This window comes from Carica papaya, chromosome 6, assembly GCF_054855325.1.
Source record: "Carica papaya isolate Zhongbai chromosome 6, ASM5485532v1, whole genome shotgun sequence".
Classification (NCBI taxonomy): domain Eukaryota; kingdom Viridiplantae; phylum Streptophyta; class Magnoliopsida; order Brassicales; family Caricaceae; genus Carica; species Carica papaya.
Window position 1 is genome coordinate 24,845,322 of NC_142314.1, and position 14,042 is coordinate 24,859,363.

The 14,042-nt window shown below is 38.8% G+C and overlaps 1 pseudogene; it reads right to left on the reverse strand.

Annotated features, from left to right (window-relative positions):
* Window positions 1-228: 228 nt before the first annotated feature.
* On the reverse strand, window positions 229-5,818 carry LOC148253442 (uncharacterized; annotated as a pseudogene).
* Between the last annotated feature and the right edge of the window lie 8,224 nt (window positions 5,819-14,042).

Below are 14,042 nucleotides of genomic sequence, written 5' to 3' on the forward strand. Positions count from 1 at the left end.
TACAATTATATTACCTCTAATAGAGTAGTAGTCCTTGAGAAGGTCCAACCAATGCCTCTATCTCATGTTCAATTCCCTATGTGAAAATATACATTTCAAACTTTTATGGTTAGTGTAGATTTCACATGTCTGACCGTACAAATAATGGCGTCATATCTTTAAGGCAAAGACTATGGTTGTCAATCCCAGGTCATGAGTAGGGTAGTTATACTCATGGGGCTTCAATTGTCAAGATTCATAAGCAACTCCCCGACTGTACTGCATTAAAACACAACCCAAACCTAAGTGAGATGTATCACAGTAAACCTGAAATCTTTCAGTATTGTCGGAGAAGATCAATACTAGAGCAGAGGTGCGACGATACTTTAATTCAGCAAAACTTTCATCATATTCGTAATCCCATATGAAAAGTACATTCTTCTTGGTGAGACAGGTCAATGGAGCTGCAATCTTGGAGAACCCATTGAAGAATCACTTATATTAACCTATCAAACTAAGGAAACTACGTACCTCAGTAACATTGGTTGCCGGGTTCAAGTTAATCATTGTTTCGACTGTGGATGGATCCACAGAAACTCCTTTGTCTGAAATTACATGGCCAAGAAAAAAGACTCAATCCAACCAAAAAGAGCACTTGCTAAATTAGTATATAGTTGGTTCTAACAAAGGGTCTCCAACAAATGAGATAAATGGATTGTGTGTTCTTTTGGACTCTTAGAATATACTAAGATGTCATCAATGAACAAGATGATGTATTGATCCAATGCATGCTAGAAAACCCTATTCATAAGCTCCATGAAGGCAGCAGGGGCATTAGTTAATCCAAAAGGCATAACCTTAAACTCATACAGACAGTATGTGTAAAATTATAACAAATAGAAAAGTAGCTACTTAGGGTGCTTAATGCAGAATGTGGGATGTTGTTTCCCCCATCCCCCCACACTTAAACTACACATTGTCCCCAATGTGATGTAAACTAAGGAAAAGGCAATAAATAAATAGAAAGCAGAATTAGAAGAAAAAAAAATCAGTAAAAGAAAATTTGGAGTAACATAAAGAGAAAGAGACTCTCCTGGTGTTTATCTTTGGCAAATTCATGTGGTGGAACTTGTTTTGGTGATTAATTATGTCAGGGTGTTGACTTTCTCATTCAAGTCGCACAATGAGCAATCTATATTGTGCAGGCTGCCATTGATCATATGTATGTGCAGAAGGGTATGGTCAATGAATTCTGTGAAATTGGGAAATGGAGGAGTTAGGGTGGCTTGTGTTTGGTGCTCGCACTGCTTGCTCTAAATTCTTCTATCTCATTGCAATAAAGGCTCAAATGGGGTAAAGCAAGGGAGGCCATCTTTGAGTTCGAGGAGACCCATGTCATCCAAAGCCCGAAGATCCAAAGGTGCCTAGGGCCAGGCAATGTGCAAGTTTGTCTCATCAATTTCAAATCGGGTTACATCTTGGTGATGATTGAGCCCAAGATTAATGGCTGTTGAGAGGAGAGAACATTGGCAAATTACAATGTGAAATAGTACCCCAAGTTCACCCGACATCGCTATAACATGCACCAAAAAAAGTACAACTTTATCTTGGAGATGATGCTCAATGCGTCTCTAAAGCCAAAAAAAGAATAAACCAAAAATTAATGAATGTATTTCAGGCAAGGGTCACACAAGTAGAGATCCTCAAATTTATTGGGGTAATACACGTTCGAGTGATTGATATAAAGTTCATCATAAACAGCAGTCGGGTTAAAGTCTTCACAGAAATCATAGTTCGGGTGTTCTACTTCCTATTCGGAAAACCCAAAAAATCATTAAATTGAGCAATAGAGGGATGAAAATGTCTGCCCTTAAGACAGTAGGAGATGAAATTTGGGGTGTGAAGGTTTAACTTAGCTCGTTTGTAAAACTAAAAGCTGGTGTAAAACTCCCCAACCAGTTTCACGTAAGCGGCTACATCCACAACGAAGAAATTGGCCCAGCCAATGGCATAAATCAGTTTTAAAATGTCAATTATGATGTTGAGAGTGTCGAGCATTGGGTCATGAATGGATTTACCTGGAATAATGGGTAGTTTGAAGATTTCCCCATGTTGTTCCTTTTTTAAATCATTTTTTAAGTTGAGATATCCATGGTGTTCTACTTTTGCTGGTTGGTGATGGGTTATCCCATCCGGACCTAAGCTCTCTTTGGGACTCCTGCTGGAGTTTCTTCTTCTTTAGCAATCGTACTAGAAGTAGGAAGTGGAGGGTCTTGGGTTTCATTTGGCCAACTCAATCCGACATCTAGAGTGGTGATGTGCATTGACCAGGAGTCAAAAACATCAATGACAGGGCTTCGGGTCGATGAATTGGGCTAGTGGAGCTACTGCCATTGGTTGGTGGAGTAGATGTTATTGCTGGTGTTGGGGCTATTGTCTTGGAAGTGTTGCACCTTAATAAAGGCCGGAGGCTAGGGATTTTTTGTGCAAATCTCTTATGCCTTATTGTTGTCAACTATTGAGTGTCAAGCTGTATGAGATTTATTGATGAAGTGGGGAAGTGGGGAGATTGAGGGTTGGGGTTTGAGAAGTTAGGAGAAGTCGGATTTGAAAGAGGAGGGGGAGGTTAGGGTTTGATGTCAAGTATTTGGGTTTGAAATTCAAACTAGGCACCAGGTGGCGATGACTTAGGGCAAGGGAAGTTTAGGGTTTGCTGATGGGAATTTTTTTTATGTCGCTTTGAGCAAGGCTTGTGCAGTTTTTTCTGGTTAAAGGGTAAGCCTAGGGTGAGGGTTAGGGACGATGTACAGGTGTATGGGTGGGTTATAAGCCTTAGGAAAAGCTTGTTTTTGACCCGAGGAGGGGGGGCCTTGGGCAAAGCTTACCTAAAACTGTTGTGGTTTCAGAAGTCTCTACAATCATTGGGCAAGGGTTGCGTGAGGTCTCTAGGCAGAGTGTTGTGGGATCGACACAAGCCTTGGGCAAGGCTTATTTGCCTATCCCAGTGTTCAGCTCCTCTAATTCTACCACCTTAATTCCCTTTTCTTATACCATAATCACCAAAAAAATTTAATTTTCTAGTTTATTTGTAAAAATGTAGTAATTTATTGAAGGGACTAAAATTGAGAAGAAGAAAAAACATAAGGAAGAAAATATGGATGGTTGCCTCCCATCAAGCAGCCTCATTTATTGTCCAAGGCCAGATTTTCCTACATATTGTCAGGGGTGTGCCTCAGGTGAGTCGAAGGTAGTTTCTTCAACATTCTTTGTGGAGAAATCCTCATAAAAAAGTTTAAGACGATGTCTGTTCACTTTGAAGATTTTGTGGGTATCAAGGCTCTTGATTTCGACAACACCATGAGGGAAGATGTTAGTGACAATGAACAGGCCTATCCATGTTGACCTTAGTTTTTCGGGGAACAGTTTAACTCAGGCATCAAAGAGAAGGAATTTTTGCTTCTTAGAAAGTATTTGGTCATGGAATGTTTTCATCTTTTCCTCGTAAATTCTAGAGTTCTCATAGGCCTCATTCTGTATTTCTTTGAGGACCTGCAGGTGTAACTTCTGATGCTCACTAGCCTCCCTATCATCATGTTCCAACTCTTGATGGCCCAGTATGCTCTATGCTCAAGCTTAAGGGGGAAATGACAGGCTTCCCCAAAGATTAGGTGGTATGGGGACATTTCAACTGGTGTCTTGAACATTGTCTAGTAAGCCCATAAAGTATCATCAAGCCGTAGACTCTAGTCCTTTTTGTTTGGGTTAACTATTTTTTTTAAGATGGACTTGACCTCCCAGTTGGAGACTTTCTGCTTGTTTGCTGGTTAGTTGATGGTAGCTGGTGGATGTGTGGTAAGTAACATGATATTTTCTTAAGAGAGCCTCCACCATTCGACTACAAAAATGGGTTCCCTGATCACTTATTAGTGCCCTTAGGACTCCAAACCTCACAAAGATGTGTTTTCAAGAAGTTGACAACTATCTTAGCATCATCTACTCTGGTAGCTTTTGCTTCGACCCTTTTAGAAAAATAGTCTACTACTAACAAGATGTAGGTATTGCTTAAGGAAAAGGGGAATGGTCCCATGAAGTCGATGCCCCATACGTTGAAGATTTCACACACTAGAATGGGTGTAAATGGCATCTGATCTCTGTGACTAATGTTCCCGATGCATTGCTAGTTTTCACATGTTTTACAAGAGGTATACATCATGGAATAAGGATGGCTAAAACAGACCACACTCTAGCACTTTCGAGCTGTTCATTTGGGCCCGAAGTGTCCCCCACATGAATGTGAGTGAACAAAAATTTAGGATAGAGGCCACTTCAGTCTTTAGAATGCACCTCCTGATTATTTGGTCTGTACAATGTTTCTATAGGTATGGGTCATCCCATATACACTGCCTTACTACTCTTTTTATCTTTTCCTTTTTGGCTCTTTGTAGATTGGCTGGTAACACATGGATGACAAGGTAGTTGACGATGTCTACATACCATGGGGCTGTCTACTAAACCGAGAACAAATGTTCATTTGAAACCTCATCACTCAACAGGGAGGGCTCACCATTAATTGGTAGTTAGCTAAGGTGGTCTGCTACAAAATTCTCCATTCCCTTTTTATTCCTTATTTCAAGATCAAATTCTTGTAGAAGAAGTATCCATTGCATTATTCTCGATTTTGCCTCTTTTTTCTTTAACAAATACTTCAATGCTACATGTTCTAAGAATATAATCACCTATATTCCCAAGAACTATGACCCAAACTTTTCCAACACAAACACAACAGCAAATAGCTCTTTCTTTGTGGTAAAATAGTTCATTTGGGTGCAGTCAAGGGTGCAAGAGGCATAATAGATTACATGTGGGTCTTTTTGTTCTTTGCTCGAGTACTACACCCATTACTTAGTTGCTTGCATCACACATTATTTCAAATGGTATATCCTAATTGGGAGGCTGTATGATGGGCATTGTAGCTAGCTTATTTTTAAGTGCTTCAAATGCTTTCTTACAAGATTCATTAAAGATAAACTCGATATCCTTTTTGAAGCAAAGAGCACAGGGGTTATGTGATCTTTGAGAAGTCCTTAATGAACCTTCTATAAAAACCGACATGCCCAAGGAAAGAACATATCTCTTGTATGCTTTTTAGATAAAGCAATGATTTTATAACATCCACCTTTGCCTTATCAACTTCTATTCCCTTTGCAAACATCACATGCCCCAAAATCAGCCCTTGGTCCACCATGAAGTTACACTTTTCATAATTCAGAACAATATTGGAATCAAGGTAATGCTTAAGCACCTATGTGAGGTTGCCAAGGAACTCATCAAAAGAATCTCCATAAACTATGAAGTCATCCATGAAAACTTCTATGTTTTTTTCTACAAAATCAGAAAAAATATTGACCATGCACCTTTGGAAGGTGGCAAGTGCATTATAAAGGCCAAATGACATCTGTCGGTAAACAAAAGTCTCAAAGGGGTATGTAAAAGTGGTTTTTTCTTGATCTTCAGGGGCGACCAGGATTTGGTAAAATTTAGAGTAGCCATCCAAACAACAATAATGGGTCTTATCAGCCAATCTTTCCAGCATCTGATTTATGAAAGGTACTGAGAAGTGGTCTTTTCTTATGGAGGGATTTAGCTTGCGATAATCAATGTAAACTCTCCATCCATTTTGCACTCTAGCTTAAATCTTATTTCCTTCCTGACTCTCTATCACGGTGACTCTTGTTTTTTTTGGCATAACCTGAACTTGGCTCACCAACTTGATGTCTGAGATCGGGTAAATGACCCAAACATCTAATAATGTCAATACTTCCTTCTTTATTACTTCCATCATTAGTGGGTTCAAATGCCCTTGTACTTGTCTGCTGGGTTTACTACCATTTTTTAATAAAATCCTATGTATACAAGTGACAGGTGAAATTCTCTTTATATCAACAATCGTCTAGTCTACAACTTCCTTGCATTCATGTAGTACCCTCACCAATTTTTCTTCTTTGGATTAGCTGAGTTTGTTAGAGGTTATCACCTGAAGGGCCTCTCCTTCGCCGAGAAAGATGTATTTGAGGTGTTCGGGTAGCGACTTCAATTCTATCTTGGGAGCCTACAAAACATAGGGTGGAAGTTTTATGTGAGCTATGGGGAGATCAAACAATTACATATGTGAGTTATTTGGCTAGTTCTTTATAGCTTCTAGATGTGTTTGACAGGCCCTATTCAAACGGATTTAAAGCAACAAATGTATGTAGATACAGTAAGTAAATAAATACCAAGGATTGAACAAAACATGAATCAAATCAATTAAATTTCCCAAATAGATCACTGGAGTTCACCAAATCTCAAGTATGAAAAAGAAATAAACTAGCCACTCATGTGGGCTTTATAATAGAGAAGAATTCTTAGTGATTAAAGAAGAGAAGATATATGAAGAAGAAAGAGTGCAGCAGCAGGGAAATCTACTTTTGTGCGACATCAAGTAGAAGGGAATATGACTCTACTTTAATAGCCGCCTATTTTATAGTCGTCAGGAGTCTAGGGTTTTTTTCATTTTCTTTCCTTTTTTTATGATCTTGTTCCTTGATTTCAGCATACCTTTATCTTTCTAGAATGATTTCCTCATGATTTTCTGCCTTTAGATCATGGCAAGGAGGATATCTCCTCAGATTTTCAAAAAGCTTGCCTTTTCTTTAAGTGCACTGCAGGTCGATGCGCAAGCCTCAGACAAAGTTTGTTTTTCTTATGTGTAGCCCTTTTAAATTTAAATTTTTCCTTGGCATTGGCCCAGGCATAGTAGATCATAACTTTGATCCCATTTTACTGACTTGGCTGTAAACCATGTCCAAGGATTAGTTGTTTTTTCCTATTTCTGCTGAAGTGCAAGCCTTGGGCAAGGGTTGTGTACAGATGCCAATGCATACTGTAGCTATGGGGTCTTAGCCTTGCCCAATGCCAAGACCGTGATAATGGTAATTTTGTGGCTCCCACTATTATTTTCTGTGGTTTTTCCCGACTTTAGGTTCCCACTCGTATCCTGCATCAAAATGAATAAACTAACTTAATCAAGAAGTAAATAATTCATTTTAAACACACAAATGTAGGTGATAAAGTGTTGTTTTTGCACTCTATCAAACTCCCCACACTAATCCGGTGCTTGCCCTCAAGCACCACACAACACACACTATCAATTCTCATCTCCTCTCCTCTAACCGATCCCAATCATTTTGCCACGACTCGCATGGTATATCATAACCTTCAAATTGAAAAAATAACCATCAATAGTAATTCGTAGGTTTGAGATTCATGGACCCACACCAATGAACGATTAATTTGACTAGTATTCTAACACAATTTGAGAGAGTTTTGTAATTTTTTCATTGTAAAAATAAGTCACGATGAACAACAAATAAATAGTAGAATAACTACCAAACTTTTCTAGATATAGAGGTTCCATACAATTGGTTCATGTGGAAAATAGAAAGCCTATTTATAGCTAACTTGAGCACTTATTGCTTACTTGAAATGTCACAAACCTTTCGATGTGAGTACAAATAGTTATGATAAATGGCCATGGTTACTCAGTTGCTCACAATTTTAAGCGGCTACTAGCACTACTCATATTACTTTGAGGTGTCACTAACCTTTTGATGCGAGTATAAACATTTGTGATGAATGGCCCCGATTACTCAATTAGCGTCCATTTCAAGCAACTAGAGGAGTAGATTATTATTCATGCTCTTCCATTTTTTTTTCCTAGTACTAGGCATTAACCGTAGAATTCTAAACATGAAAATTCAGATAAGTTGCAACAGAGTTCTTTTCTAGACATTGTTATTCACTCAAAGATAAGAACAATTCGATATTGAATAAGCAATCCTCAAGCACGTCATGCTTAAAGTACATAACCAAAGATAACTATTCCAAGTGTGAAAAAATGAAAAACAAACTATAGTTCTTAGGAGATGGTTATAAGTGCAAATCAATTTTTGAAATATCCCATTTAAGTCATTTGAAACAATAGTGAGAGAGGAGAGGGTATGAATCCAAAAATTGATGGAGGTGCATGTGTAGTGTAACTAACCTTAAGCAAGGCCAGTGAATCTAGATTGATGTGGCAGATATGATACTAGTTATTTAAGGTGCCTGAGGTAGAATGCAGGGTGCTACTTCCCCCACACTTAAACTACACATTGTCCCCAATGTGTTATAAGTTTAGCAGAAGGCAATGAACAAAAAGAAAGCAGAACATAAGATAAAATGGCAAAATAAAAATAAAAAATTTGAGTAAAGTAGAGAAAAGAAGACTCCCCTGTATTCATCTATTATGAGTTTTCATGTTTGAGTGTCTGGTTTGGGTGATCAATTATGTCAGGGCGTTGACTTTCTCGTGCAATTCCCTCAATGAGCACTCTATGTTGTGCAAGGTGTCATCTATCATGCAGATGTGCAACATATGTCCATGAATTCTTTGAAGTTGGACAGTGGAGGAGCTGGGGCGGCTTACACTTAGCACTCGCACTTCTTGCTATAGATTCTTCTGTCTCGTGGTATAAAAGGTCCAGGTGGGATAAAGCAGGGGAGGCCATCTTTCAGTTCCAGGAGGCCTATGTCATCCAAAGACCAAATATCCAAAGGTGCCTAAGGGTAGGCAATATGTAGGTTTGTCTCATCACCATCGAACTGGCTAGTGAACGCGACAATTCTGGTCATGACTAAGCCTAGGATTAATGGCCATCAAGAAGAGATAACATTGGCGAACTGTGACGCTAACCAATACCCTAGGTTCATCTGGTGTTGTTATGACATACACTAAAGAAAGTATAGCTCTATTTTGGAGATGATACTTAGTGCTTCTTTGTGACCTGAAAAAGAGTAAGGGAAAAAATCAGTGAATGCATTTCATGCATAGGTCACAAGGAACAGCCAATACATAGTAGAACAACTACCAAACTTGTCTAGATATAAAGCTTTCATACAATTGGTTCATGCGGAAAATAAAAAGCCTATTTATGGGTAGCTTGAGCACTTATTGCTTAGTTTAAATGTCACCAACCTTTTGACGTGAGTACAAATATTTGTGATGAATGGCTCTAGTTACTCAATTGGTTACAGTTTCAAGTGGCTACTAGCACTACTCATAGTTCTTTGAGGTGTCACTAACCTTTTGATGCGAGTATAAACATTTGTGATGAATGGACCTGCTTACTCAATTAGCATCCAGACTTGTGCATCTTTCGCTAGTTGAGTGTAAGCCTAGGGCAAGGGTCAGGGATGGTGTAGATGGCATGTGTTTGTTACTAGCCTTGGGCGAGGGTTGTTTGTGACTGGAGGGATTATTTGGGCAAGGCTTGTCCACAACTGTCATTGATGCAAGTGTTCCCATCCCTTGCCCAAAGGTTATATATAATTTCTGGGCAGAGTAATTTGGGTTTGGTATTAGCCTTGGGCAAGGCTAGTTTGACTATCTCGGTGTTCAACGCCTCTGGTTTTGCCACCTTAATTCCCTATTCCTATGTCAGAATCACAAAGAAATTATCGTTAATTGACAAGAAAATTGCATTAAGTTGCCGAAGAAAATAGGAATTGAGAGGAAAGAAAACAAAAAGCAGAAAATATGGATGGGTTGCCTCCCATAAAGTGCCCATTTTATTGTCCACATCGGACTGTGTTGTTTGCTGTTAGGGATATGCCTCAAAGGGGTCGAGAGTTGTTTCTTCAACATTCGTTGTGCAGAAGCCTTCATAAAAAGGTTTAAAACAGTGTACGTTCACCTTGAAAATTTTGTGCGTATAGGCTCTTGATTTCAACAGTGTCATGAGGAACTATGTTGGTGATGATGAACAACCCTTTGCACCTTAACCTTATTTTCCCAGGGAACAGCTTAAGTTGGGAATCAAAGAGAAGGACTTTCTATCCAATTGAAAATTACTTCTTGGAAAGTAATTGGTCGTGGAGTACTTTCTTCTTTTCCTTGTAAATTGTGGAGTTCTCAAAGACCGTATTCTAAATTTCTTTAAGTTCTTATAGCTGTAGCTTTCGATGCTCCCCAACTTCTTTAAGCTTCATGTTATAACTCTTGATGGCCTAATATGCTTTGTGCTCCAGCTCAACATGAAAGTGACAAGCTTTCCAAAAGATTAGGTCGTGGGGAGACATTCCAATTGGTGTTTTAAATGTTATCTAATAAGCTCATAAAGCATCATCAAGTCGTAGACTCCAGTCCTTTCTATTTGGATTGACCATTTTCTTTAAGATGGATTTGACTTCTCAGTTGCAGACTTTTGCTTGTCCACTAGTTTATGGATGGTAGGCGATTGATGTGCAATGAGTAACATGGTATTTTTTAAAGAGAGATACCCCACCTGATTACATGAATAGGTTCCCCGATCACTTCTTATTACCCTTGGGATTCCAAACCTCACAATGACCTGTGTTTTCAAGAAGTTGATAACTGTCTTAGCATCATCGGTCTGAGTAGCTTTTGCTTTTATTGATTTGGAAACATATTCCACTACTAATAGAATATAGGTATTACCAAAGGAAGAGGGGAATAGTCCCATGAAGTTAATACCCCATACATCAAAAATTTCACATACTAGAATGGGCATAAGTGGCATCTAATCTCTGCGACTGATGTTTCCAGTGCGTTGGCAGTTCTCGCATGTTTTGCAATAAGTGTATGCATCATGGAATAATCTTGGCTAGAACATACCACACTTTAGTATCTTCTGGGATGTTCGCTTTGGTCTGAAATGGCCCCCACATGTATCCAAATTGCCAAATTTTAGGACGAAGGCTACTTCAGTCTCTAGAATGCACCTTTTGAGTAACTAATCGACACAACGTTTCTATAGGTATGGATCGTCCCATACATACTGCCTTACTTCCCTTTTTATCTTCTCTTTCTTGGCCTTTGGTAGATCAGCTAGTAATACGCAGGTAACAAGGTAGTTGATGATGTCTGCATACCATGGGGCTATATCTTGAACTACAAATAAGTATTCATCTAGAAATTCATCGCTTAATGGGGAGGGTTCCCCATTAATTGGTAGTCTGTTAAGTTGATATTTTATCATTTCCTCCAACCACTTTTGGTCCCTTATTTCAAGGTCAAACTCTTACAAAAGGAGTATCCATCGTATTAGCCTCAATTTTGCTTCCTTTTTCTTCAAGGCCTTCAGTGCTTCATGATCTGAGAACACAATCACCTTTGTTCCCAACAAGCATGACTGAAATTTCTCTAAGGCAAATAGGAAAATGAGTAGCTCTTTCTCTGTGGTGGAATAGTTTACTTGGGCATTGTTAACAGTGTGAGAGGCATAGCAGATTACATGTGGGTCTTTTCCTATTCTCTACCCAAGTACTGCACCCACTACTTGGTTGCTTGCATCACATATTATTTCAAATGACTTATTCTAATCTGGTGGCTACATGATCAGTGTTGTCACTAGCTTTTCGTTAAGTGTTTCGAATGTTTTCTTGCAAGGTTCATCAAAGACATACTCGACGTTCTTCTGAAACAAATGACATAGGTGTTGTATGATCTTTGAAAAGTCTTTAATGAACCTTCTACAGAAACTTACATGCCCGAGGAAGGAGTGTATTTCCCATATCCTTTTTTGGTGAGGTAGTGATTTAATAATGTCCACCTTTGCTTTATCAACTTCTATTCCCTTGGAGGGCACCACATGTCCCAAAATCAGTCCTTGATCCACCATGAAGTGGCATTTTTCATAATTTAAAACGAGGTTAGAGTCATGGCAGCGCTTAAGCATCTTCATGAGGTTGTCAAAGCATTCATCAAAGGAATCCTCGTAAACTATGAAGTCATCCATAAAAAATTCTATGCTTTTTTCCACAAAATAAAAAAAGATACTAACCATGCATCTCTAGAAGGTTACAGGTGTGCTGCAAAGGCTGAATGGCATCCGTCGATAGGCGAAAGTCCCAAAGGGCAAGTGAAACTGGCCTTTCTCGATCTTTAAAGGCAACCAGAACTTAGTAAAACCTAGAGTAGCCATCCAAACAGCAGTAATGTGTTCTGCCAGCTAACCTTTCTAGCATCTAATCTATAAAGGACAGTGGGAAGTAATCCTTTTTTACTCAGCATTCAGGTTGCGATAGTCGATGCAAACCCCCCATCTGTTTTGCACTCTTGCCGAAATCTTTTCTCCCTTTTGGCTCTATCAAGGTGATTATAACATCCTAAAAGTTAATTAAGGCATAAGGGTGTCAGATACAGAAATAAATTACGAGTGCATAATAGTTAAATATAAAAAGTGGAGCAATTTACTACAAATCCCTTACAAAATATATGAGTTCCCAATTACATATATAACTGAACCAAAAGTGGTAAACAAATACAAAATTTCAAAATACAAAAGGGCCACTTCTACATTATGTAAATGGACTCATCAAAGTGCGAGACAAGTCATGTACTCAAAAAGGTTTATAGATCAATGGGATCCTCAAAGACTTTAGGGCTAGGTCAGCGATTGGTTCCTCACTATCTTCCTCATTTGGGGGGACGGGTATGAAAAGGGGTGAGTTCTATATACTCAGTAACAAATACAATATTTAAATAACATCATAAGATTTTAAAGGTGATTATAGATATCATCATTACTTACCATCAAGAGTCATGTCAGGGTCTTTTATTTAATTATAAAAATAATTTATTTTATTAAAAAAATTATTAAACCCATCATATCATAGTCATATCATATCAATCAAATATATCATGTTGAAAATAAAGAAGATCAAACAAATCATGAATATGCACTATTTTTTGTCTTTCTTCGCGAAGTCGTTCTGACTTCCATCTACTGAGGGCAATACAAATTCCTGACTACCCATGTGGAATGACCAATTCATTTCATTTATAATAAAAATTTGTGGTTTGATAAACCAAAAGTACAATTACAGCTTGCCAAACCATGACACGATCTATGACCACGGTTGTGCCTACATGTTAACTATGACCGCGACCGTACTTACCAAAGGCGACCCCTATAATTATATCACATCACTACTCTTGTCAGAGGGTACGCCATCATCCACAAGGAGTGGTCCTCTCACGTCTTTTCATACCAAATAGGGGGAGAAACAGAAATCCCTTAGAGATAAAAAGTCTAACAAAATACTTAATGAATTATGCATGCCAATACCAATATAAATTCCTCATGTCTATACATCATTTCATGCTCAATCATGTTTCCACCGTCAATTGCATCAGATATTGATATTTATTTCAAGCATTAAATCATTTAAGTTATACATTCAAATTAACAAGTTCATAAATGATCATAAAACATGCATTAACATGTAAAATTACTTCATTTTAGCATAAAAATTAATCATGAAATCATTAATTTAAACTTTATTAATTTTATTCTAGAAATACTTCTTGAGATGTTTAAAAGTAAATATTAAATTCCTTACCAAAACCTCGATGTTTCCTACACCTTTTCTTCTTCTTCTCCTCTCCTTCCCCCTCTCCCTCTAGATCACTCCCTCTGTCTAAGCTCTTGGAGGATGAAAAAATGGAATGGAAGTGATGAGGAAATGGTGAAGGGTGTCCCTATTTATAGAAATGGAGACCGTCAGATTTGCACCAAGTGGCAAAATCTAGTGAGGAGAAAGAAAGCCAATGGGAAGGATGTGATGTGAGAACTAACGGATGTGACTGACAGATGGACGATGCAATGTGACAGCGGCACAAAAAATGGAGGCACATTATCCAAATGATGGTAGCATATCACCCAAAAAATAGCAGCACATCGCCGAAGCCGGTGATGGCTCGCTACCCAACCAGCAACACACGACATAAAAAAGGCAGCGCGCACTACTCGAGGTAGTCACACACTACCCGAGGGAGTTGCACACTACCCAAGCAAGTCACCCACAAGCCCTACAGTGCGTAGGGTACTGCACACAAGTACTACAACGCGCAGGCCCTATAGTGCGCAGAGCACTATCCGTAAGCCTACCGCGTGCAAGACACTGAGGGCAGGCCTACCGCGCGCACAAGGTGCATAGAGCCACACCCATCTGCCTGCAAT